The 23476-nt window shown below is 47.7% G+C and overlaps 5 non-coding genes across 5 annotated transcripts; all 5 read left to right on the top strand.

Annotated features, from left to right (window-relative positions):
• Nucleotides 1–5366: 5366 nt before the first annotated feature.
• Nucleotides 5367–5439, top strand: TRNAV-UAC (transfer RNA valine (anticodon UAC)). The gene has a single exon. It is a non-coding gene; the product is annotated as a tRNA-Val (tRNA).
• Nucleotides 5440–10674: 5235 nt separating this feature from the next.
• TRNAV-UAC (transfer RNA valine (anticodon UAC)) lies at nt 10675–10746 on the top strand. The gene has a single exon. It is a non-coding gene; the product is annotated as a tRNA-Val (tRNA).
• Nucleotides 10747–10825: 79 nt separating this feature from the next.
• On the top strand, nt 10826–10898 carry TRNAV-UAC (transfer RNA valine (anticodon UAC)). Its single transcript has one exon. It is a non-coding gene; the product is annotated as a tRNA-Val (tRNA).
• A 79-nt stretch (nt 10899–10977) lies between these two features.
• TRNAV-CAC (transfer RNA valine (anticodon CAC)) lies at nt 10978–11050 on the top strand. The gene has a single exon. It is a non-coding gene; the product is annotated as a tRNA-Val (tRNA).
• Nucleotides 11051–17157: 6107 nt separating this feature from the next.
• Nucleotides 17158–17230, top strand: TRNAV-UAC (transfer RNA valine (anticodon UAC)). The gene has a single exon. It is a non-coding gene; the product is annotated as a tRNA-Val (tRNA).
• The last annotated feature ends 6246 nt before the right edge of the window (nt 17231–23476 follow it).

The raw sequence follows: 23476 nt of genomic DNA, 5'->3' as shown, positions 1-23476 counted from the left end.
ATGCTCATGTAAAAGATAGACCATATCGCGCAGAAGATTTTCGTGAGCCACTGTTTCAACGTGTTCCGCCCACCAAGGTTCTTGCGCTCGGCGCCTATCAAATGAATCATGTGTAGGCGGTTACCTGCAAAACTGCTGAAGGCGCGAAGAAGTTTTTGGCCGAACCGGAATTGACGGTCAAGGGTCGGAGATGTATCGTAATTGATCCAAGCCACCGCGACGTCCGTCTGAAGTTTCACTGGCTGCTCTGCCATGTACGCGAAGAAGGCGTGCGAAACGCCCTGAGCCCCTACGGAACCGTCGTGGAAATAGGACTGGATAAATGGAGCCTTGACGGCTACAGTCAACAGAACACCATTACACGCACAGTTGTGGTGCGACTGAAGGGTGACGTTACGTTGGATGATATACCACATCAGCTGCGCGTCGGAGCTGAGCTAGCCCTTGTCGTAGCGCCCGGAAGAGCGCCAAGGTGCTTGCGCTGCCAACAGATTGGCCACATAAGAAAGGACTGCCGCGTGCCGCGGTGAAACGTCTGCAAACGCTTTGGACACGCCGTAGAAAACTCCTCGAGGACGTATGCGGCAACTGCCATGGCCATATTGAGCACGGAGAAATCAGAGCTCACCATGGACGAAGCGGAAGCAGAAGAATGTCTGCATTCTGCAACAACATCAGGAGTACAAGGCACCAGCACCAAAGGAAGTAAGCAATCGAAAAATACTACCGCGGAAAATTTGTCAGCCACTGTACACGTAGAAATTTCAGCAGACGCAAAAGCCCAGATACAGGGCTCCGAATTCATCGAGGGTGGTGCCAACAAAACAGGTGGAAATAAAGACACAGCGGGATTTCACCACAAGAGTGCCGAAGTGGATGCCATGGATTGCCGTGAAGCACAAGACAGCAGTGCGCTGGGAAAGAGACCATGAGACGACGCTGGTGCACAGCTAAAGACGCCAACAGCAGTGAAACGCCGACGAAAGCGTTAACCATTCGCCGGCTGCGGCCCACCCCAAAGCCAAAAGGGAAAAGAGGGCGGCTATGCTGCACACTTGACAACACGGCTAACGCACCGAGTTTGTACCCCAATATCGGGGCACAGACTGTTTGGTGAGCGCATCCTTTATTTAATTAGAGCCCGCACTCTAAATGTGCGCGGGCTTTCGTCTGGAAGACGCCAATACCAATTAAGTAGGCTATTTGCGGAACATGATTTAGACGTTATCGCCGTGCAAGAAACAAAAGTACACAGGGAGAACGAAACTGATCGAACGGTTGTGCCTTTCCGTACAACGTATAATGTTTGTGTGTCACATTCCGATGGCTTATCGGGAGGGTGTGCAATTTTTATAAAAAGATCGATGGGCATAGTTGAGACAAGTACAAGAAGCAGTGAGAGCGAACGCTTCGTGGTTTGTGACTTTTCGTTAATGAATTTTGAATGGCGCGTGATTTGCTTGCATGCCCCAAATTGTGACAACGAAAGAAAAGCATTCTTTGAAGAGATTGGTGGTTTCCTTGATTGTAGTAGATATGCGATATTAATTGGTGACTTCAACTGTGTGTGCGCGATTGAGGACCGCTCCAAACGTGTAAATTTGCGCGTTTAAAGCGCAATGTTTTTGACGGAATCGATTGCAGAGAATGGACTAGAAGATGTGGTCCTCTGCATGCCTAACGGCGGGGTTGAGTTCACGCATTTTCAGGGGCAAAGTCACGCGCGTTTAGATAGAGCCTACATCCCACTTGATCTTGTGATGTGTTGTGACGAATACGTTGTTATACCAGTGTCTTTTAGCGACCACTGTTTGGTAAAATTCACACTTGGGACAAAGGAAAAGATGCTTAAGTCCAACTGGCATCTCTGGAAATTGAATAATAGCATCAAGAAAGATAACAATTTTTCTAGAAAAGTACGTGAAGCGTTAACGATGCTGTATGAAGTTGGAGAAGACGACTGGGAAACGAGGTGGGAAGCTTTTAAACAAGATATTAAATTGAGTGCTATAGGACGTACGACTATCCTTAAATATTGAGAAGAAACAAGACGACAAGAAATTGCAGTCGCAACTGCAAGCACTTTTAAAGGAAGAGAGTGTGAAACCGGGCTCTTTCACTGAAGAAATCAAAAATAGCAAAAACAAGCTGGAACTTTTAGATAAAGAAAAGTACAGAGGTGCTATTATTAGGTCAAGAATAGAACGGCTTTGGATGGGCGAAACACCGACAAAGCGGGCACTAAGTGATGAAAAGCAATATGCACAAAGAAAAGAAGTTAAGGAAATAATGTACAATGGCAGACTGACGAAAGAAAGAAGTCAGATAATGAACGCGTTTGTTGAACACTATCGCGATTTGCTTGGATGGCGAGTGGATTTAGTGAAGATTTCCTTTCTTTAGTGCCCAAGTTTGACGATGAAACTAAAAAAAAGTTTGGAGGCCCCTATCAGTATACAGGAGATTAAAAAAGCTATTGATGACTTAAGCACTGGAAAGACACCTGGCCCAGATGGAATCGGAGCAGAATTCTATAAAATGTTTAAATAAGAGATTGCCAGCGCGCTGTTCGAAGTTATCGAAGGGGGGTATAAAAAGAAGCTACCATGGTCTTTCACTGAAGCGCAGACTGTTTTAATCCCCAAATCGGACGATGACATCAAACTTCGGTCTGTGACGTCATATCGCCACATTAGCCTCTGGAGCACGGATCACAAAATTTTCATGAAGGTGTTGGCCAAAAGAATGCAGAATGTCGTTCAAAACATTGTAGGAACGCACCAGACATATGGCATAAGAGGTTGTAGCATTACGACAAATATACACGTAGTAAGAAGTGTCCTAGAGATTTGCGATGACTTTGGAGACCGAATAGCAATGATGCAGTTAGACTTTCAGAAAGCTTTTGACCGTGTCTCCCATGAAGTGTTGTTCAACGTGTTAGAACATGTGCAAGTTGGAAATGTTTTTCTGGATGGAATAAAGATGGCGTACTCGCAGTGTGTAACACGCCTGGTAGTTAATAGGACGCTGAGTGAAGAAATTGACATACTCAGTTCTATCAGACAAGGATGCCCGGCCTCAGCCTTACTTTTTGCCATATACCTAGATCCTTTTTGCTTATCAATTATCCAAAATTCAAACGTGCACGGATTTAGATTATAGAGTACTGAAGTAAAGATTCTTGCATATGCTGACGATGTGGCCGTACTCTGTCAAGATAGGCAGAGCATATGTGAAGTTGTTCATACAGCCAAACATTTTTGTTCCATGACAGGTAGCATGATTAACTGGGATAAAACAACTGCTTTTTGGTATGGTAATTGGGATATGAAGCCTGATGTGTAAGTAAATGTAAGATGGGAAACCTGCCCTCTGAAGTACCCAGGGGTGCCACTGGAGGTTTATCGTGACAACGAGTACTGGAAGGACGCAGCAGAAACAATCAGGCAAAAAACAAACGCCTGGGATGGGCGGGAGCTCTCTATTTTTGCACGGGTGTCTGTATACAACCTGTTTTTAATAGCGAAAATATGGTATGTGTTCCAAGTCCTTTGTATGTCGCGGGTGAATGTGCAGAAATTTCACAGGATTTTCGCCGTGTTTGTGTGGAAATCCACCTGGGAACGAACAAGTCGCTCAATTTTATTCTTACCAGCCCGAAACGGTGGATTGTATTTGTATCACTTATTTATTAGGCAAGTTGTGTCTGGTTTTATTTTTCTCCGCGACCAAAGAAATGGCTTTTTGTAAACTGTAATAAAATTAAGACTGCTCACACATTCCGGAATTCGTTGTGTCGTCGAATAACCATATGTACCATTATGTGACTGGATTCTTGCGTGAAGTAGTGCGTTCTTTTCAATTTTTGAAAGTACGCTTCTCACTAGAGTATTTGTCCTCTGTAAAACGGAAAACACTTTACAATGAACTTGTCGACTGTTTGTTACCAACACCGAGGTACAGATCTTTATTCAATCTCGGTCTATGAGAGGACGTGCTAAGAAGGGTTAAAAAGATGAACGTAAAACCGGGAACAAAAATTCTTTAAACTTCATTCTGGGACGCTCCCAGTAAAGCAATGGTTAGCTGATAAGGGACTCTACGTTCCATGGACGACAAACTGTATACTTTGTAAGACGCCCAAAATGGTAGAACACGTATTTCTTTACTGCTGGGACGCCGTTTTCCATTGGGACATTCTGCAGCGCACATTGAAAAAAGGACCTACCCATCATGAGTTATGGCATTCGTTTTCTGAGTGTGGACAATGAAGACGGCGGCCCGTACGACATGTTCATGCTGATAGCACTGCACAGCATCTGGCAGACTAGAATGGCGGTCCGCAACGCCGACCTTCACGCACGTCCTGTCAGGGAAAATTTCATTGTAAACATGGATTATATACGCGAACTGTATAAAGCGCAACCAGAGCCTCCTGACTGGCTACCTCTCTTGGACGAATTGTGTAACTTGAAGAAATTTTAATGTGAACACACCGGATCAAGAGTTGGTCCAAGTGTTTCCTTTTATCATTCATGTTTCTGTGTTTCCACGACCTGTAAAAGAGATCAGGCAATAAAGAAAAAAAACCGTGGTTGCTCAGTGTCTATGGTGTTGGGCTACTGAGCACGAGGTCGCGGGATCGAATCCCGGCCACTGGGGTCACATTTCGTTGGGGGCGAAATGCGAAAACACCCGTGTCTTCGATTTAGGTGCACGTTAAAGAATCCCAGGGGGTCAAAATTTCAGGATTCCTCCACTACGGCGTGCCTCATAATCAGAAAGTGGTTTTGGCACGTAAAACCCCATAATATACTTTTTTTCATGGAAGAACGTGGCTTCCTTGTACCCTGGGGCTCGCACTGCTTGATTTGCAAGCAACCTGAAACAATAGGCCTTGTCCTTTTCCATTGCTGGGCCGGGGTGTTCTTCTGGGATGTCCTAGAAAGAACAATGAAGAAGGTGTTATCGTTAAATCCGCATAGGATCAGGTACTTGGCGGTAAGGAATAACGACGGGGTTCCCGTCGACCTAGTAATGCTCAAATGCCTTCATAGTTTACGGCGTGCAAGGATGTTTGGGTACTACTGCGACCCGGGCGCTAGGCCTGCGCGTACTTATTTCCAAGAAACCATGTCTAGTTTCATTGAAATAAAGAAAATACAAGAATGTGTACCCGAATGGCTGTCGAGGGTAGAACCTCTGACAGCACTGAAATAATTTTAATTAGACAACGCCAGTCCTTAGAGGACTGATGGCATGTATGTCTGTTCAAAATATTTTGTAGTTAATTGTGTATTGTAATTTTGTTCTGTATTATGTGCTCTGTACAATGTCGAAGACCGGCAATAAATAAAAGAAAGGTTATCGTGGTGTAGTGGTTATCACGTGCGCCTTACAGGCGCAAGGCCCCCGCTTCGATCCCGGGCGGGAACAGTGCATTACACTTTTGTTTTCTTTGCGATCGCGTATACGCAGAAGAAAATAGGGAAAGAAATAACCCACTGCGTGCTCGGTTCTCATGGTGTCATTCCGTTTCCGGTCACCACGGCGAACGGACGTGCAATCATGTGCTTCTATGGAGTGGCTCAGGCGGGCGTTGCCCGCGGAAACAGGCTGAACAAGAACGACGATAGCGACTATCAGATTCTTTTGCCGCAGCTGCCTACGGGTCGTGTCGCGTTGAACACCGTGTTTTTACACGGCGACATCCGCGCCAGGCCTTTTAATGTTGAAGATTTTCGAGACGCCCTGCGCCCTACCGGACTGCTGCCTAAATTCGTTGCGCTGGGGGCGTATCAGATAAATCATGTCTGGGCGGTCACCATGTGTGGCGCTGATGGAACAAAGAGGCCGCAGGCTTGCAAGGAGAAGGGGCGGCGCTGCCTCATCATCGATCCCCAGGACCGGATAGTAAAGTTACGGCTGCACTGCGGCCTTCGGCAAGGCGCTGGAGGTCAGCTGGGAGCGCTGGCGCGTCGAAGGCGTCAGTGAAAAAGGATCCACGACGAGGTCCGTGCTATTGAACTTCAATTGAACCGTGGATGACCTGCCCCATCAGATCCGGGTCGCCGGTGAGCTGGCCCTCGTCGTCGCCCCTGCCCGGCCGATGCTGTGTTTGCGCTGCGAGGGAAACGGTCACGTAGGTCGCGACTGTAAAGTGCCCGGTTGTTCTCTGTGCCGACGTTTCGGGCATGTTGACGCCAAGTGCAAGCGCTCTTACGCCGACGCGGTAGGTCAGCCTAAGGGTGATAACACAGCAGAGAAAGCCATGAATATGGCTGAAGCTGAGGATGCTACCAGAGGTACAGGAGACGTGGCCAATCTGCAGGTGACGACCACTACAGTGGCACCTGCTGCGGAGGAGACACACGGGCCCCCTCAACCGCGAATAAATCTTCCACAACACCGGCAACGACAAAGACGTTGAGAAAGGGGATTATCTTCCTCAAGTTGCTGTGGGCGCCTCACCGACCGACTGCAAAGACCAGGCAGTTGACGGGGCCACCAATACATCGGTCGCTGGCGCCGCCGTCAAGCGACCGCTGGAAAAGGAAGAAGAACTCAAAGGCAGCCATGAGGCAAGCAAGAAGGACGGACTGCCCGCAAAGGCGCCTCTGGGGAGACGTACCGGCTACAAGCCAATGCCCAACATCGGGGCAGGGAGGTGGGTCGGAGACAAACCGGCGCCGCAACCAAACGATACCAGGCAACCGAACAAGTACGGTGACCTCTAGCGGAGTGCTAGACGTTAAAGGTAAGCACCATGCTTCGGGTTCCCCTCTGACACCATTAGTGAACGATGGCTTCCAACCAGCCTTTTAGTTTCGCCACACTTAATGTGCGAGGACTGGCTGCCAAGAAAAAGCAGAGTCAGGTCTATCGACTCTTGGTGGACCAGGACCTTGACGTATTGGCAGTACAAGAGACTAAAGTGCAAGGGTTGGAGGAAAGCGCAAGCATCGTGCTTCGTTTCACTTCTAAGTATTTTTTTGTTGTTAGCCATGCCGTTGGAACATCCGCTGGCTGCATCGTTTTTCTTAAAAAGTTGCAAGGCCTTGTGATACAAAATCATTTTTCATGTGTGTCGGGTAGGATTGTGTGATGCGATTTTTCGTTGCGCGAGCGTGACTGGCGGGTCATTTGTATTTATGCACCGAACACTGATAAAGACCAAGCCAATTTCTTTTCGGAGCTTACGAAGCATCTAAATGTTATGAAAGAACAGGTTTTGCTAGGGGATTTCAATTGCGTACTGAGTGGGAGGGATAGAGCGACAAAAAAGAGACGGAACGACAAGAGCACCGTATTGTTGAAAGAACTGATAGACGAGCATGATATTGCCGACGTTGCCGAATGTCTAGAAGGGGAACGCGAGGTACAGTACACGCATTTTCAGGGTTCTAGCCATGCTCGGCTAGACAGGATTTACGTGTCCCTTCAAATCATACCTGCATGTAACATTTGCACTGTACTACCCGCTTCTTTCTCGGACCATTGCTTAGTGAAATGCAATGTGGGTGAAAAAAGATGTAACAGTTTTAACTGGGATCTGTGGAAACTTAACGCAACGCTATTACGTGACGAGCACTTTATCCAATTCGTGTCAGAAGCAATAAACGATATTAAACTGGACGATAATAAGCAGTCTTGACATAAAAATTGTTACAGCGCAAACACATGCAACCACAAAGTATGAAGGACGGGACACAAGCGCTGACTGTCAACTAAATTTTATTGACAGAAGACCGATACCTTATATAAGGGGCATGGCAGAAGTGAAGGGGGAAGGGGGTGATACAATCGGGGAAAATGACATTGCGCATCGATGAACGAACGTGCCAGCAGTCAACGGAATCAGGCGCAGAAAAAACAAGAAAGACACTAGCAAAAGGCGAGGGATACTAACATCCTTCATACTTTGTGGTTGCATGTGTTTGCGCTGCAACAATTTTTATGTCAAGTATGCATCAACTTGCCCAGAAAGAAGTTTTAATGATAATAAGCAGATAGGTGTAGATTGGGAATTACTAAAACAAAGCTTTAAAATAAAGTCCATCGAAGAAGCAGCGTCTTAAAATACCAACAAAAGGTGAGAGAGAACGGACTGAAAGAAACATTACGGAAAGTAACTGCGCTGGAAAGCAAAGTGCCAGGTCTTTTTAAAGAAGACCTACTTAAGACAAAGCTACAGCTGGAGCGATTCGAGGAGAACCGCTATCGCGGGGCGCTCCTTCGAGCCAGAGTAGAAGGATGGGCCGGGGGGGGGGGATACGCCCACGAAATGGGCGCTAGGTATCGAGAAGACGCGTGCGTGGCGAAACGGAATAGAAGCGATTGAAGAGAATGACGAAGAACTGAATGACCAGGAGAGCATCGCACGTGCTTTTCACCGGCATTACAAGCGGCTCTTTGCATACCAGCCGGTCGATATCGAAGCGTACAGCGCAAACTATCTTTCTCGTATGCCGCAACTATCAGCCGAAACGAAGAGACTTCTAGAAGCACCCATTACGCATGCTGAAATAGAAAGTGCTATAGATAACCCGAGCCCTAATAAGTCGCCCGGTCCGAATTGTCTTGGCGCGGCCTTTTATAAAGCGTTCAAGAACGAGCTGGTGCCTTTGTTTAAAGCGCTGTTTGACGAAGCTTTTGCTACCAACACATTACCACCGTCATTCTCTGAAGCCCATACTGCCCTTATTCCTAAGGCTAATCAAAAAGCAATTTTCAGGCTAGTCACGGCATACAGACCCATTTCATTGATCAACACGGATTACAAAGTCTTAATGACAGTTCTTGCAAGCCGATTACAGTCAATCATTAAGGATCTTGTAGGACCACACCAGACATGCGGTATAAAGGGACGCACTATCGCAACAAATGTACTGTACCTACGATGAAAGGCGTTTTGGAATGCTGTGACGATTTTCAATCGGCCGTTGCCATTTTGCAGATAGATTTAGAAAAAGCCTTTGATTTTGCCCCACAAGAAATTTTGATATTAGTTCTTGAGCACTTGAACGCAGGATCAAACATCGCTGATGGGGTAGCTCTGGCGTACCGGAACTGCTCTACACGGCTGATTATTAATAAGACACTGGGGGCCCTCATTAAAATAGAGCGTTCCGTGCGCCAGGGGTGTCCTCTCAGCCCGCTTTTGTTTGACATCTATCTAGAAAGCTTTTGTTTGGGAATAATTAAAACAGTATCATAAAGGGCTTCAAACTCATGGAAGCCGAAGTGAAAGTTCTAGCATATGCAGACGATGTAGCGGTGTGCTGCACAACTAAAGAAAGCATCACAGAAGTAACAACCATTGTTAAACATTTTGGAAACACAAAGGGAGCTTTGGAAATTGGAGCAAGGTGTCTCGGTTTTTGGAATGGTGAATGGCTGTCAACAACAGAAACGTTCGCAAACATTAGATGGATCAAATCGCCTGCTAAATACTTGGGCGTTCCGCTCAAACATTACTGGCTCGAAGAGACCAAAAGACTCAAAGAAAAAATAACAAATTCGAACGGTGCTCATCTCTCGATGTTTGCGAGAGCCACGGTATGTAACTTGGTTTTAACAAGCAAAATATCGTACATGATGCAAATTTCATGTTGCATTCGTTTATATGTGCAAAGGATCCACAGAGTTGTTGCTGTGTTCATTGGGGCATCAGAATGGGAGAGGTGCAGCCGTACGAACTTGTTTAGGAGAGTGAAGGACGGGGGCCTAAGCCTGTCACATCATTTTGTAAAACAGCTAGTCAACCGGTTTGCTTTTTTTCGAGAAGTGCGTGACCCCTTTCTGCGCACAATGTGCCAGTTACGACTGAGCAAGCATCTGCCGATGTACGTGGTGTGCAATTTAAGTATGCCTGGTGCTCTTCGAGGGTACCTAAGGAAAGTCGTTGACAGTGTCCGTTTTATGCCCGTACGTTTTTCTAATGATTACCTCTTTTCGGTGTCGCGGAAGAAATTGTACACGGATGGAGTTGACGTGATTGTACCGGCTCCAATGTACAGAGCCGTAAACAGTGGAGGACTGGGAAACACCTGTTAAAGCGTGTTAAGAAAATGCAGGTGCAACCAAGCGCTAAATCCTTTTTCTTTAAGCTACATACCGGAACTTTGCCGGTACGGGCCTTCTTATAAGAGAGGTTTTTTTTATTTACCTTGGAGAGCAAACTGCCTTATTTGTAAACAACTCGAAACTACTGACCATTGCTGGCAGGGGTTTTCTTTTGGGACGTTCTTCATAGAAGACTACAGAAAGAATTGCCTTTAAGTCCATTAGGCATTACATATTTGTCGGCAGAAAATGAGGACGGGATGCCTTTGGACTTAATTATGTTAATGGGCCTCCACTGTTTATTGCGGGCTCGAATGGCTGGTTTCTTCTGGGAAGCTGCTCTTCTGGGAAGCTATTTCCAAGTTCATTGATGTTATTAAAGATCAAGACTGTCCTCCGGATTGGCTGGCGAAGATTGAGCCCCTCGCTATATTAAAGGAATTTTAAACGTGACATGGCCAACTACAATGTGTCTGAGCGCACAATATGCATGCGCACAAACATGAAAGTGTGTTTGTGTATATTTATGTATCACTTACTTCAATTACTAAGATGATATCCTTTGTGTTTGCCACGTGAATGTTCTGGCAATAAAGAAAAAAAAAAGTTCTCTTGGTGTAGTGGTTATCACATGCGCCTTACACGCGCAATGCCCCGGTTCAAACCCGGGCGGGAACAGTGCATGACACTTTTATTTTCTTTGCGATCGCGAATACGCAGAACAAAAGAGGGAGAGAATTAACCAACTCCGTGCTCGGTTCTCGTGGTGTAGTGGTTATCACATGCGCCTTACACGTGCAAGGCCCCCGCTTCGTTCCCGGGCGGGAACAGTGCATTACACTTTTGTTTTCTTCGCGACCGCGAATACGCAGAATAAAAGAGGGAGAGAATTAACCCACCCCATGGTTGGTTCTCGTGGTGTAGTGGTTATCACGTGCGCCTCACATGCGCAAGGCCCCCGGTTCAAACCCGGTCGGGAACAGTGCCTTAAACTTTTTTCTTTGCGATCACGTATACGCTGAAGAAAAGAGGGAGAGAATTAACCCACTCCGTGCTCGGTTCTCGTTGTGTAGTGATTATCACGTGCATCTTACATGCGCAAGGCCCCCGGTTCAAACCCGGGCGGGAACAGTGCATTACACTTTTGTTTTCTTTGCGGTCGCGTCTACGCTGAAGAAAAGAGGAGACAATTAACCTACTGCGTGCTCGTTTCTCTTCGTGTAGATTCTGCTTCTGGCAGCCGAGCTGTACGGAAGTGTGAATCGTGGGCTCCGAAGGCGCGGGTACTGGCGGCGGTAACAGGCTTATCGACGATAACGAGGATGCGAGCTGCCAGTTTATTTTGCCACCACTGCCCAGGGGATCTGTCGTGAAAGACACCGCTTTTTGCATGGCAACGTGCGAGCGAGGCCCTATAGGGTCGAAGACTTTCGAGATGCTCTCGCCCCGACTGGATTGCTGCCGGAGGTCGTGGCCCTAGGAGCCTACCAGATCAACCACGTTTGGGCAGTCACCTTCTCGAGTGACGAGACAACGAAAAGGATGCTGGCGTTGAAAGAGCTCAACGTGAAGGGGCGTCGCTGCGTAATCGTCGACCCTCAAGACCAATAGGTAAGCCTCCGCCTTCATTGGCTGCTGTATTGGGTGGCTGACGAAGTTATAAAGGCAGCGCTGGCGGCCTTTGGCAAGGCCGTGGAAGTGATGAGAGAAGCAGAAGCTTGATGTGGGCGAGTTGGTTTTGCATACTTGATGAAAACAGCGCTGCGAAGACGCGGAATAAAAGAACATGTACGACGGACAAGGCGCTACTTCCAACTAAATGTTTTTTTGAAGAAACAAGACTTTAAATAGATGCAACCAAGAATGGCCCATCGTGACATCACGACTTCCCTATCTCATTAGAAAAGCTCTCTCTTTTTCGGTAAGCGTCACTGAAGGGCAACTAATACACGTGCCCTCGGCCTTTGCAATGTAAAAAGCTTCTAATATCTCGCGTTCTAGTCTATCTCTAGACCGCGCCAGAAACCTGGTGTCGCGAAGATACGGACGGCAATTGTGACGTTTACAGTGTTCTGCCAGATGGCCCCCCGCATTGTTTTTACGGCCCAATTGTGCTCACGCGCCTTTTCATTAAAACACCGTCCGGTTTGACCGATATAAATCTGTTGGCAAATTAGGGGTATCTCATATTTGATAAGCCATTTGATAGGAAGAGATTACATGTGATTCCTTATTGGCACAGGGTGTCCCACAACCTCAAGAAGGTGGCACAAAGGCACAGTATCAATCTTCTCTTCAGTGCACCATGTAAGCTGGCCAAGATATGCCCTATGATTACAAAAGCAAAACCCGAACCATGCTCTAAGAAGCATGCAGCGCAGTACACTGCTTGCAAAAGTAATGTCGTATATGAGATACCCCTAAGTTGCCAACAGGTTTATATCGGTCAAACCGGACGGTGTTTTAATGAAAGTTGCCCTCCGTACAATTTCCCTCCGTATCTTTGCGACACCAGGTTTCTGGCACGGTCTAGAGATAGACTTGAACGGGAGATATTAGAAGCTTTTTACATTGCAAAGGCCGATGGCACGTACATTAGTTGCCCTTCAGTGACGCTTACCGAAAAAGAGATAGCTTTTCTAATAAGATAGGGAGGTCGTGATGTCACGATGGGCCGTTCTTGGTTGCATCTATTTAAAGTCCTGTTTCTTCAAAAAAAACATTTCATTGGAAGTAGCGCCTTGTCCGTCGTACATGTTGTTCTTTTAGTCCGCGTCTTTGATGAGAGAACGATGGCGGGTCAGAGGAGTAGGCGACAAGGACCCAACATCTCGGACCGTTCTGCTGAAGTTGAAGAGCGGGATGAAAGTCGATGACCTCCCGTACCAAATCCGAGTTGCCGGTGAACTGGCCCATGTCGCAGCGCCTGGACGGCCGATGCAATACCTACGATGCAAGGGTGTCGGACACGTCCGTCGCGAGTGCAAGGTGCCGCATTGCGCTCGATGTCGGAACTTTGGGTACTCAGAAGATCAATGCATACGCACCTACGCTGCATCCATGGGTCCACCAGCGAACGAGGTAGTCGCTGCTGAAGCCGAGGACGCTGCCAAGGGGGCTGGTGACAAGGAGAGCGCCAACAATGCGGATTTGGCACCGGAGGCAGCGAACGATACGGAAGGTGGATTTTTTACCCCCGAAAAGAACGATGGGACGACAATGGGTCCTGACGAAGAGCGTGAGAAAAGCAAGGAAAACTGCCTAGTAGTTGATGAAGCCGCATGCGGGACAAAAGGTGGGGATCCGCCCCTAAGCAGCGTCCCTATGGATACGAGCGGCGAGGCTACCTTTAAGAGGCCGCTAGACGCTACCGACGGGAAAACAGCTGCAAAGAATCACGCCGACGGGCCGCCTGCAAAGACAACTATGACGAGAAGGACCAGCTTCAAGCTCACTCCAAACATTCCTCGGGACAGGAAGGGACAGCCGTCTGCGGACCACACCAGACCACCGGACGGCCCCGAAGGCGTCTAGGGGATGGCTAGACGTTGTGGTTGGCACCGTGCTCCGAGCCTATCTCACTTTCCCGTATTAGCAATGGCAACCAAACCTACGCTTAGCTTAGGCACGCTAAACGTAAGAGGTCCGGCCGCCAAGCGTAAACAAAGCACAGTGTACCGGATGATGGTGGACCAAGACCTCGATGTTCTGGCCGTGCAGGAGACCAAGGTCGAATGGCAGGAGGAGACCCGGGGCATGGTGCTAAGGTTTACCTCTTTGTATTACGCGGTAGTGAGCCATGCAAATGGAGCATCGGCGGGCGTTATTTTATTTATCAGGGAACTGCCCGGGCTATCTAATGAAAATTATTATTCGTGCCCTTCAGACAGATTAATGTATGCTGACTTTATTGTTGGTGATGATTCGTGGCGTGTTTTGTGTGTATATGCACCCAATGTTTGTGAAAAGCGCACTAGCTTTTTTAAATCCTTGAGGATGCAGATTCGCATGAACAGACAAGTGATAATTCTGGGGGATTTTATTTGTGTACTCCGAGATCGGGACAGGACAGGCAGGAGAACAAATGAGAAAAGGTGCCATGTCCTTACTGAATTATTAGCCGAGTTCGACCTAGACGACGTGGCTGACTGTCTGGTGGGAACACGCGAGGTTCATTACACACACTTCCACGGCAATAGTCACGCTCGTCTAGATAGACTGTACGTGTCACTAGACGTAATACCACTGTGTAACAGCTACGGTGTCGCGCCTCTTCCATTCCCTGATCACTGTTTCGTGAAGACGTATGTTGGACGCAAAGCAAAACACCACACTGTCACGTGGGAGATGTGGAAAATGAATTCCAAATTGTTAAATGACAAGCTTTTTCTAAGTAATGTACAGAAATATCTGAAAGAAGTGGAAAATAACAACGTGGTGCGAGTGACCGAAAGACGGGAAAATCTTAAACAACGAATTGAATTAGCCTCCATCGATCGCAACTGAAAAATAAAGTACGAAAAAAGAGCTAAAGGGAAAGAACTAAGGGCGGTGCTGGAAAAATTAACATCCTTTAAGTGCAGCCAACCGGGCGCATACAAAGACGATCTGCGTAGCATCAAATCGAAATTGAAGATATGCGATGAAGAGCGATATCGGGGAGTAATTATACGCGCAAGGGCTGAGGCATTGACAGCAGATGAGGCTCCAACTAAACGCGCGCTCGGTCCTGGAAAGAGACATGCACGGCGTAACCACATAGATGTACTTGAAGTAGCGAAATAAGCGACTGTGAGGACATAGCACAAGTGTTTTACCAGCATTTTCAACAGCTGTTTGCATCGAGTGCTGTTGACGTAGGTGCCTTTAGAGCCACGTTTTTGGGACGCATGCCGCAACTCAGCGACGACACGAAGAACAGACTAGAGGCACTGATATCAGCAGATGAAGTGGAAAAGGCAATTGGTAATTTAAAAAAATGAAAAATCGCCTGGTCCGGATGGCCTTTGCGCCGCATTTTATAAACAGTTTAAATCAGACTTGTCGCCTCTTCTCGCTGACGTCTTTAACGAAGCGTGTGAAGTAAACGCATTGCCATATTCTTCCGGGAAAGCACACACTGTGCTCATCCCTAAGACCGACGTGCCTACGAAACTAAAACATGTAACATCGTACAGACCAGCATCACTTACCAACAATGATAACAAAGTATTCACGAAGACAATCGCTGGCAGGTTACAATAAGTAATGGGAACCATAGTAGGCAGGCCCCAAACATGGGGCATCAAGGCACGTACCATTAGCACTAACATACACATAATGAGATCAAATCTAGAATGTTGTCACGCCTTAAGGTAGCGAGTTGCAATTCTCCAACTTGATTTGGAGAAAGTTTTTGACTGTGTTGCTCATGGTATTTTAATTGCCATTCTAAAGCATATAAATGTCGGGACCATAATTACTGATGGGGTGGTCATGCCGTACCGGAACGGCAGTACTAAGCTTATAATTAGCAAGTCACTGGGGGCCCCCATCAGCATTCAACGTTCCGTGCGTCAGGGCTGGCCAGCCAGCCCACTCCTGTTCTGTATTTATCTAGAGATTCTGTGTTTGGCAGCGATTGAGAACAAATGTATTCATGGGTTTACGATGCAAGCATCAGAAGTTAACCTCCTGGCCTATGCTGATGACGTAGCCGAGTGTTGCAAAGACAAGCAGAGCGTTTTGCAAGCGATAAATGCTGTCAAACATTTTAGTGAAATCACTGGAAGTAGAGTAAACTGGATCAAGTGCCACGGTATTTGGCATAGAGAGTGGCTTAACACCCCGCTACTTTGCAAATGTCACGTGGTCGACAACGCCAGCAAAGTACTTGGGTGTACCACTTGAAGCTTATAAACAGAGCAACGAATACTGCCAGTGCGAGCTTAAAAGGGTTAAAGAGAAGGCTGAGGCGTGGAAAGCCGAACACCTTTCAGTATTTGCCAGGGCTACTGTCTGCAACTTGTTTTTCGTAGCTAAGCTATGGCACGTTATGCAATTCATTTTTTGTAACAGAGCCAATGTACAGAAATTGCACAGAGTCTTTGCCGTGTTTGTGTGGGGATCTGGATGGGAGAGATGCAGCCGCAACAATCTGTTCAGATGAGTGAAAGATGGAGGGTTAGGGCTGTCCCATCTGTTTGTGAGGCAATTAGTTGGACGGTTCTTTTTCTTCAGGAACAATGATTCCTTCAATCAGTTTGGAAGGTTAGATTTGCGCATTTGTTACCAGAGTTTATTATATGATCTGTGCTGTATTATATAAATTGTGCTGATTGTTCGATTCTTTGATGTACGGTTTTCCAAAGAATATTTGTTTACGGTCACAAGAAAAAGGCTGCGCAATGATCTATTGGACAACCTTTTTCCCCCACCTCGGTAGCGAACTATATAAAGTAGAGGCCCAGACCAGAGTGTTTTGAAACGCGTTAAAAAATGCAGGTACCGCCTGGTATAAAAACTTTCTTTTTCAAACTACACACAGGTACACTATCATTTGCAATTTTTTTAGAAGAAAGGGGCTTTTACATGCCATGGGGCTCTCATTGCTTCATATGCAAACAGCCAGAGACAATATACCATGTTTTTTTACACTGTTGGGCGGGAGTTTTCTTTTGCGATGTTCTACAGCAAACAATAAAGAAAGTTTCCTGTTGATCCACATGGCATAAGGTATCTACCGATAGATGACGAGGACGGAACACTTTTCGATCAGATAATGTTAACTGGCCTCTAGTGTATATGGCGAGCCCGCATAGCAGGCTTCTATTGCGATCCCGATGCAAGACCAGCCGTGTTTTCTTTCGAGAACAAATGACAGGTTTCCTTGATGTGCTTGCTACACATGATTGTCCTCCGCGTTGGATGGCCAGGATAGAACCCCTGGCTAATCTTAAAGAATTTTAAACAACGCCAGCTCACATATAACAGCCGGCTTTTATTATTAATTTTTCTTAACGGATGAGAAGTTCATCTGTCTGCGTATACATGTTCCTTATGTTGCCCTTCCGATGCACTGCTGATTATCGGCAATAAAGAAAAAAAAAGGTTTTCTTGGTGTAGTGGCTATCACGTGCGCCTTACATGCGCAAGGCCCCCGGTTCAAACCCGGGCGGGAACAGTGCATTACACTTTTTTCTTTGCGATCGCTTAAACGCTGAAGAAAAGAGGCAGAGAATTATCCCACTCCGAGCTCGGTTCTCGTGGTTTAGTGGTTATCACGTGCGCCTCACACGCGCAAGGTCCCCGGTTCGATCCCTGGGCGGCAACAGTGTATTACAGTTTCGTTTTCTTTGCGATCGCGTATACACAGAACAAAAGGGGGAGAGAAATAACCCAACCCGGGCTCGGTTCCCGTGGTGTCATTCTGCATGCGGCAGTCCAGCTGTTGGGATCGTAGGGTCATGGCCTCTTCCGCGGTAGCGAGTGCGGCCACTTTTGGTCGCGGAAACAGGCTTCCCGACGAAGACAAGGAGTATCCGTTTATTTTGCCGCAACTGCCGTAAGGAAGAGTAGGTATCAACACAGTGTTTTTACATGGGGTTGTACGTGCGAGACCCTACAAGGTCGAAGACTTCAGGGACGCCCTGTTGCCGAAGGGCCTGCTGCCTGACGTGGTATGCATAGAGGCGTACCAGATTGACCACGTCTGGCGGTAACCCTCAATGATGCGACTGCCCCAAAACGCCTGCTTTCCATGAAGGAAATGCAAGTGAAGGGACGACGGTGCGTCATTGTTGACCCGCAGGACCAGCAGGTGAAGCTTTGGCTTCACTGGCTGCTGTACGGCGTCTCCGATGAGGACAACTGGACAGCGTTCGCAACCTTCGGCTGGGCGGAAGAGGTGATCCGAGAGCGATGGCGCGTCCAAGTCATGGGAGACAAGACCTCTACTAGCTGGATCGTGCTCCTGAAGCTGAAGAGCGGCGTAAAATTGGAAGACCTGCCTCATCAGGTGCGCGTCGGCGGAGAGCTAGCATTGTTTGGTCGTTCCCTGGAGGCACATGCAGTGCCTGCACTGCCAATGCACGGGACACGTCCGCCGTGATTGTAAAGTAACCCGCTGTTCCAGGGGCAGGCGTTTCAGCCACGTTGACGCTGACTGCGTCAAATAGTACGCAGCCGTGACAGGACCAGCAGCGAGTGACGTTGCTGCAGAGCACGTTATGGACGTCGTCGAGACGGAGGACGCCGCCAAAGGAACTGGAGACCTTGTTCCGACAGCGACAGTCAGTGGGGCATCGACCGTCGGCGCAGAAGGCACGGTGGCTATGGCGGCCGAGAAGACGAGACAAACAGCAAGTCAGTGGGTCATGCTGCGGGGGGGGGGGCGGTAACGCAGACGCACCCAATGACGACACGACAGCAATGTTGCAGGACGAGGACGCCAACGACGGTGAGCGAACTGCGACTCTCGGTGCGCCATTGAAGCGCCCCCACGACGCGACCAAGGACCGGGACGGTAGTGCAACCAGCAACAGCGAGGGGCCACCGACGAAGGCCTATCATGGGAGGCGGATGGGCTACAAGCCAAAACTTAATATTCCGCCTGAAAAGAAGCCTGTTCTCAAAGCTGCGACAGCCACCAACGCCAGCAAGCCGGAAGGTCCCGGAGGCGGCTAGCCGAGGGCTAGTCGTGAATGGTAAGCAGCATGCTCCGGGCCTACTTTTTCCTTAGTTAAGATGGCTCTCTTACCGTCAGCTAGTATTGCCACATTAAACGTGAGAGGGTTGGCGGCTAGTCGTAGGCAAAGTCATGTCCTACGGTTGGTCACCTTGGTCTCCTGGTCCTACGGTTGCTCCAGGAGACCAAGGTTGACAGAGAGGAGGCGACCGGGAGTATGGTGGGGCGTTTCACGACTAGATATTATGTGGTCGTGAGTCACGCGGTAGGGACGTCCGCCGGTTGTGTTCTGTTTGTAAAGAAGTTGCCTGATCTTGTTGTGCAAAGTGTATTTTGATGTCAGTCATGAAGGATTGTTTTTTCTGATTTTGTTTATCCTGAAATTGAATGTCGAGTAGTTAAGTTGTTGTGTTCTTTCCTCCTTGAAGTCGACCAAAATCTCTTCAAGGTGATTATCGGCGTTGATGAAGCAGGAGGCAGGTTGGAGGTAACGAAACTTGAAGATGTATCGCAACGGAAATATTTACAAGTCAAATACAGAGATAGCAAAACAACACTGATGCAAAACACACAAGTAAACAGCGCCTTACTCTTCTACTTTTTCTTAAGTTAGAGCCTAGGACAACTGACACTACATACGACCAACCGAGTCTCACTGTTCTACCACTAAGTGGTTAAGGCCCAGACTAGCGTTGCATCGTACGGAGTCTTACTGTTCTATCAGGTTTAGTCATTACAGCCTAGACTGAGGACCAAGCACCTCGTCTCGATTATAGTTGGAAGAGACAAAGAAAAGGGGCGGTAGGGTCATTAGCCCATCCCACGGAAGCAGTTGCCAATGAGAGTTGACAGTTTGTTAAGCCACAACCCAAAGGTACAAAGGTACTTAATAAGAGGTACAAAATGAAGATTGTACAGGTCTACGCCCCTACATCCAGTCATGATGACCAGGAAGTCAAAAGCTTCTATGAAGACGTGGAATCGGCGATGGGTAGAGTGAAAACTAAATACACTATACTAATGGGCGACTTTAAAGCCAAGGTAGGCAAGAAGCAGGCTGGAGACAAGGCAGTGGGGGAATATGGCATAGGCACTAGGAATAACAGGGGAGAGTTGCTAGTAGAGTTTGCGGAACAGAATAATATGAGGATAATGAATACCTTCTTCCGCAAGCGGGACAGCCGGAAGTGGACCTGGAGGAGCCCGAACGGCGAGACTAGAAATGAAATAGACTTCATACTCTGCGCTAACCCTGGCATCATACAAGATGTGGACGTGCTCGGCAAGGTGCGCTGCAGTGACCACAGGATGGTAAGAACTCGAATTAGCCTAGACCTGAGGAGGGGACGGAATAAACTGGTACGTAAGACACCGATTAATGAGTTAGCGGTGAGAGGGAAAATAGAGGAATTCCAGATCAAGCTACAGAACAGGTATTCGGCTTTAACTCCGGGAGAGGACTTTAGTGTTGAAGCAATGAACGACAATCTTGTGGGCATCATTAAGGAGTGTGCAATGGAAGTCAGTGGTAACTCCGTTAGGCAGGATACCAGCAAACTATCGCAGGAGACGAAAGATCTGATCAAGAAATGCCAATGTATGAAAGCATCTAACCCTACAGCTAGAATAGAACTGGCAGAACTTTCGAAGTTAATCAACAAGCGTAAGACAGCTGACATAAGGAAGTATAATATGGATAGAATTGAACATGCTCTCAGGAACGGAGGAAGCCTAAAAACAGTGAAGAAGAAACTAGGAATTGGCAAGAATCAGATGTATGCGTTAAGAGACAAAGCCGGCAATATCATGACTAATATGGATGAGATAGTTCAAGTGGCTGAGGATTTCTATAGAGATTTATACAGTACCACTGGCACCCTCGACGATAATGGAAGAGAAATTAATCCAGAGGAATTCGAAATCCCACAGGTAACGCCGGAAGAAGTAAAGAAAGCCTTGGGAGATATGCAAAGGGGGAAGGCAGCTGGGGAGGATCAGGTAACAACAGATTTGTTGAAGGATGGTGGACAGATTGTTCTAGAGAAACTGGCTACCCTGTATACGCAATGCCTCATGACCTCGAGCGTACCGGAATCTTGGAAGAACGCTAACATAATCCTAATCCATAAGAAAGGCGACGCCAAAGACTTAAAAAATTATAGACCGATCAGCTTACTATCCGCTGCCTACAAACTATTTACTAAGGTAATCGCAAATAGAATCAGGAACACCTTAGAATTCTGTCAAGCAAAGGACCAGGCAGGATTCCGTAAAGGCTACTCAACAATAGATCATATTCACACTATCAATCAGGTGATAGAGAAATGTGCGGAATATAACCAACCCCTATATATAGCTTTCATTGATTACGAGAAGGCGTTTGATTCTGTCGAAACCTCAGCAGTCATAGAGGCATTACGGAATCAGGGTGTAGACGAGCCGTATGTAAAAATACTGAAAGATATCTATAGCGGCTCCACAGCCACCGTAGTCCTCCATAAAGCAAGCAACAAAATCCCAATAAAGAAAGGCGTCAGGCAGGGAGATACGATATCTCCAATGCTATTCACGGCGTGTTTACAGGAGGTATTCAGAGACCTGGATTGGAAAGAATTGGGGATAAAAGTTAATGGAGAATACCTTAGTAACTTGCGATTCGCTGATGATATTGCCTTGCTTAGTAACTCAGGGGACCAATTGCAATGCATGCTCACTGACCTGGAGAGGCAAAGCAGAAGAGTGGGTCTAAAAATTAATCTGCAGAAAACTAAAGTAATGCTTAACAGTCTCGGAAGAGAACAGCAATTTACAATAGGCAGCGAGGCACTGGAAGTCGTAAGGGATTACATCTACTTAGTGCAGGTAGTGACGGCGAATCCGGATCATGAGACGGAAATAATCAGAAGAATAAGAATGGGCTGGGGTGCGTTTGGCAGGCATTCTCAGATCATGAACAGCAGGTTGCCATTATCCCTCAAGAGAAAAGTATATAATAGCTGTGTCTTACCACTACTCACGTACGGGGCAGAAACCTGGAGGCTTACGAAAAGGGTTCTACTCAAATTGAGGACGGCGCAACGAGCTATGGAAAGAAGAATGATAGGTGTAACGTTAAGGGATAAGAAAAGAGCAGATTGGGTGAGGGAACAAACGCGAGTTAACGACATCTTAGTTGAAATCAAGAAAAAGAAATGGGCATGGGCAGGACATGTAATGAGGAGGGAAGATAACCGATGGTCATTAAGGGTTACGGACTGGATCCCAAGGGAAGGGAAGCGTAGCAGGGGGCGGCAGAAAGTTAGGTGGGCGGATGAGATTAAGAAGTTTGCAGGCATGGCATGGCCACAATTAGTACATGACCGGGGTTGTTGGAGAAGTATGGGAGAGGCCTTTGCCCTGCAGTGGGCGTAACCAGGCTAATGATGATGAACCCAAAGGGATAGGCTTACTCTCAAAAGTAAATGTATTAGAAAACAACCCTGTTTTCCCTCTTCCCACAGCTTCGTTTCCCTCTCCTATTTACACGTGGTCAGTGACGGCCTCGGCAAACACGCCAGGCACGCACGATTTATTCAGGCCATCTCGCACCTCAGCGGCGTTCCTAGCCAGCGGGGGGTTCGGGCGCTGGTGTCCCAACACCGCGTACCGCAGTCCCCCTCAAGGTCTTTCCTCGTAGGAAAATAATGACCGCTGGCGGCATCCGGACTCGGTGTTCTTAAAACGATGTTCTCCGAACGCGGCCTCCGTACGCGCACCGCGCCCCTCTCTACGGCGCGCACTGCAAGTTGTAACCCGACACCAAGCGGGCTCTCCTCAGCGCTCAAAACAAGATGCACGTGGCTGCCGCCCGGATGCGTAGGGGCGTGGACCCCCGCTCCGCACGCGCAACACGTGGTCCACATTGCTAAGTGCCCCTAAACCTCGGCTGCGTCTATAACCAGCAGGGGACTCAGGAGCCGGCGCCACAACGTCTTGTATACCGCCGTCCCACTCGAGGTTTGTCTGCGTGGACCTATTGTGACCATCGGCGGAATGTCAACACATCGCGCGTAAGAGCCCGTTCTCCGAATCCGTTTTCCGCATCCGCACCGCGCCCCCGCGCGGCGCGCGCCGCGGCTCGGCACCCGACACCACGCGGGCCGTCCGACCCCTCAGAAACAGAAATGGTTGCTGCCCGACGCGCTGTGGGGTGGACACCTCCCTATTCACGAAACACATGGGCAACTCGCGACACTGCAAAAGCATATACAAAACAATCATGCAGCCCTACGCCGTCCATTCTGCATGCTCGAGAGATGAGCGGCCTAACATCGAGTCATGTGCATATATGCGCCAAATTCTGTAGAAGAGCGCACCTTATTTTTTGAGAACCTTTTTCAGTATATTTGCTGCGATAAGTGCATAATTTTGTTGGGGGATTTTAATTGTGTTTGGAGTGCTCGGGATAGAGCCAATAATGCCGGTATTCGTGATAGAAGCCGCAGTATGTTGACTAAGCTAATTAGTGAAAATGAACTGGACGATTTATGAGGGTGTCTGGAGGGGGAGCGGGAAGTAATGTACACGCGATTTCATGGCAGTAGTCACGCGCGGTAAGGCAGCATGTACATATCGCAAGACATGATTCCAAAGTGCCATAGTTGTTCTGTGGCAGGAGTATCGTTCTCAGATCACTGCTTGGTAAAATGTCCCATAGGCACGGAGAGGAAGAGAGAAGCTTTTAATTGGGACCTATGGAAAATG

The sequence above is a fragment of the Dermacentor variabilis genome, unplaced genomic scaffold (assembly GCF_050947875.1).
Source record: "Dermacentor variabilis isolate Ectoservices unplaced genomic scaffold, ASM5094787v1 scaffold_13, whole genome shotgun sequence".
Classification (NCBI taxonomy): Eukaryota; Metazoa; Arthropoda; class Arachnida; order Ixodida; family Ixodidae; genus Dermacentor; species Dermacentor variabilis.
Note: the sequence above shows the minus strand (reverse complement) of the source record. Positions and strands in the feature narration are given on the sequence as shown.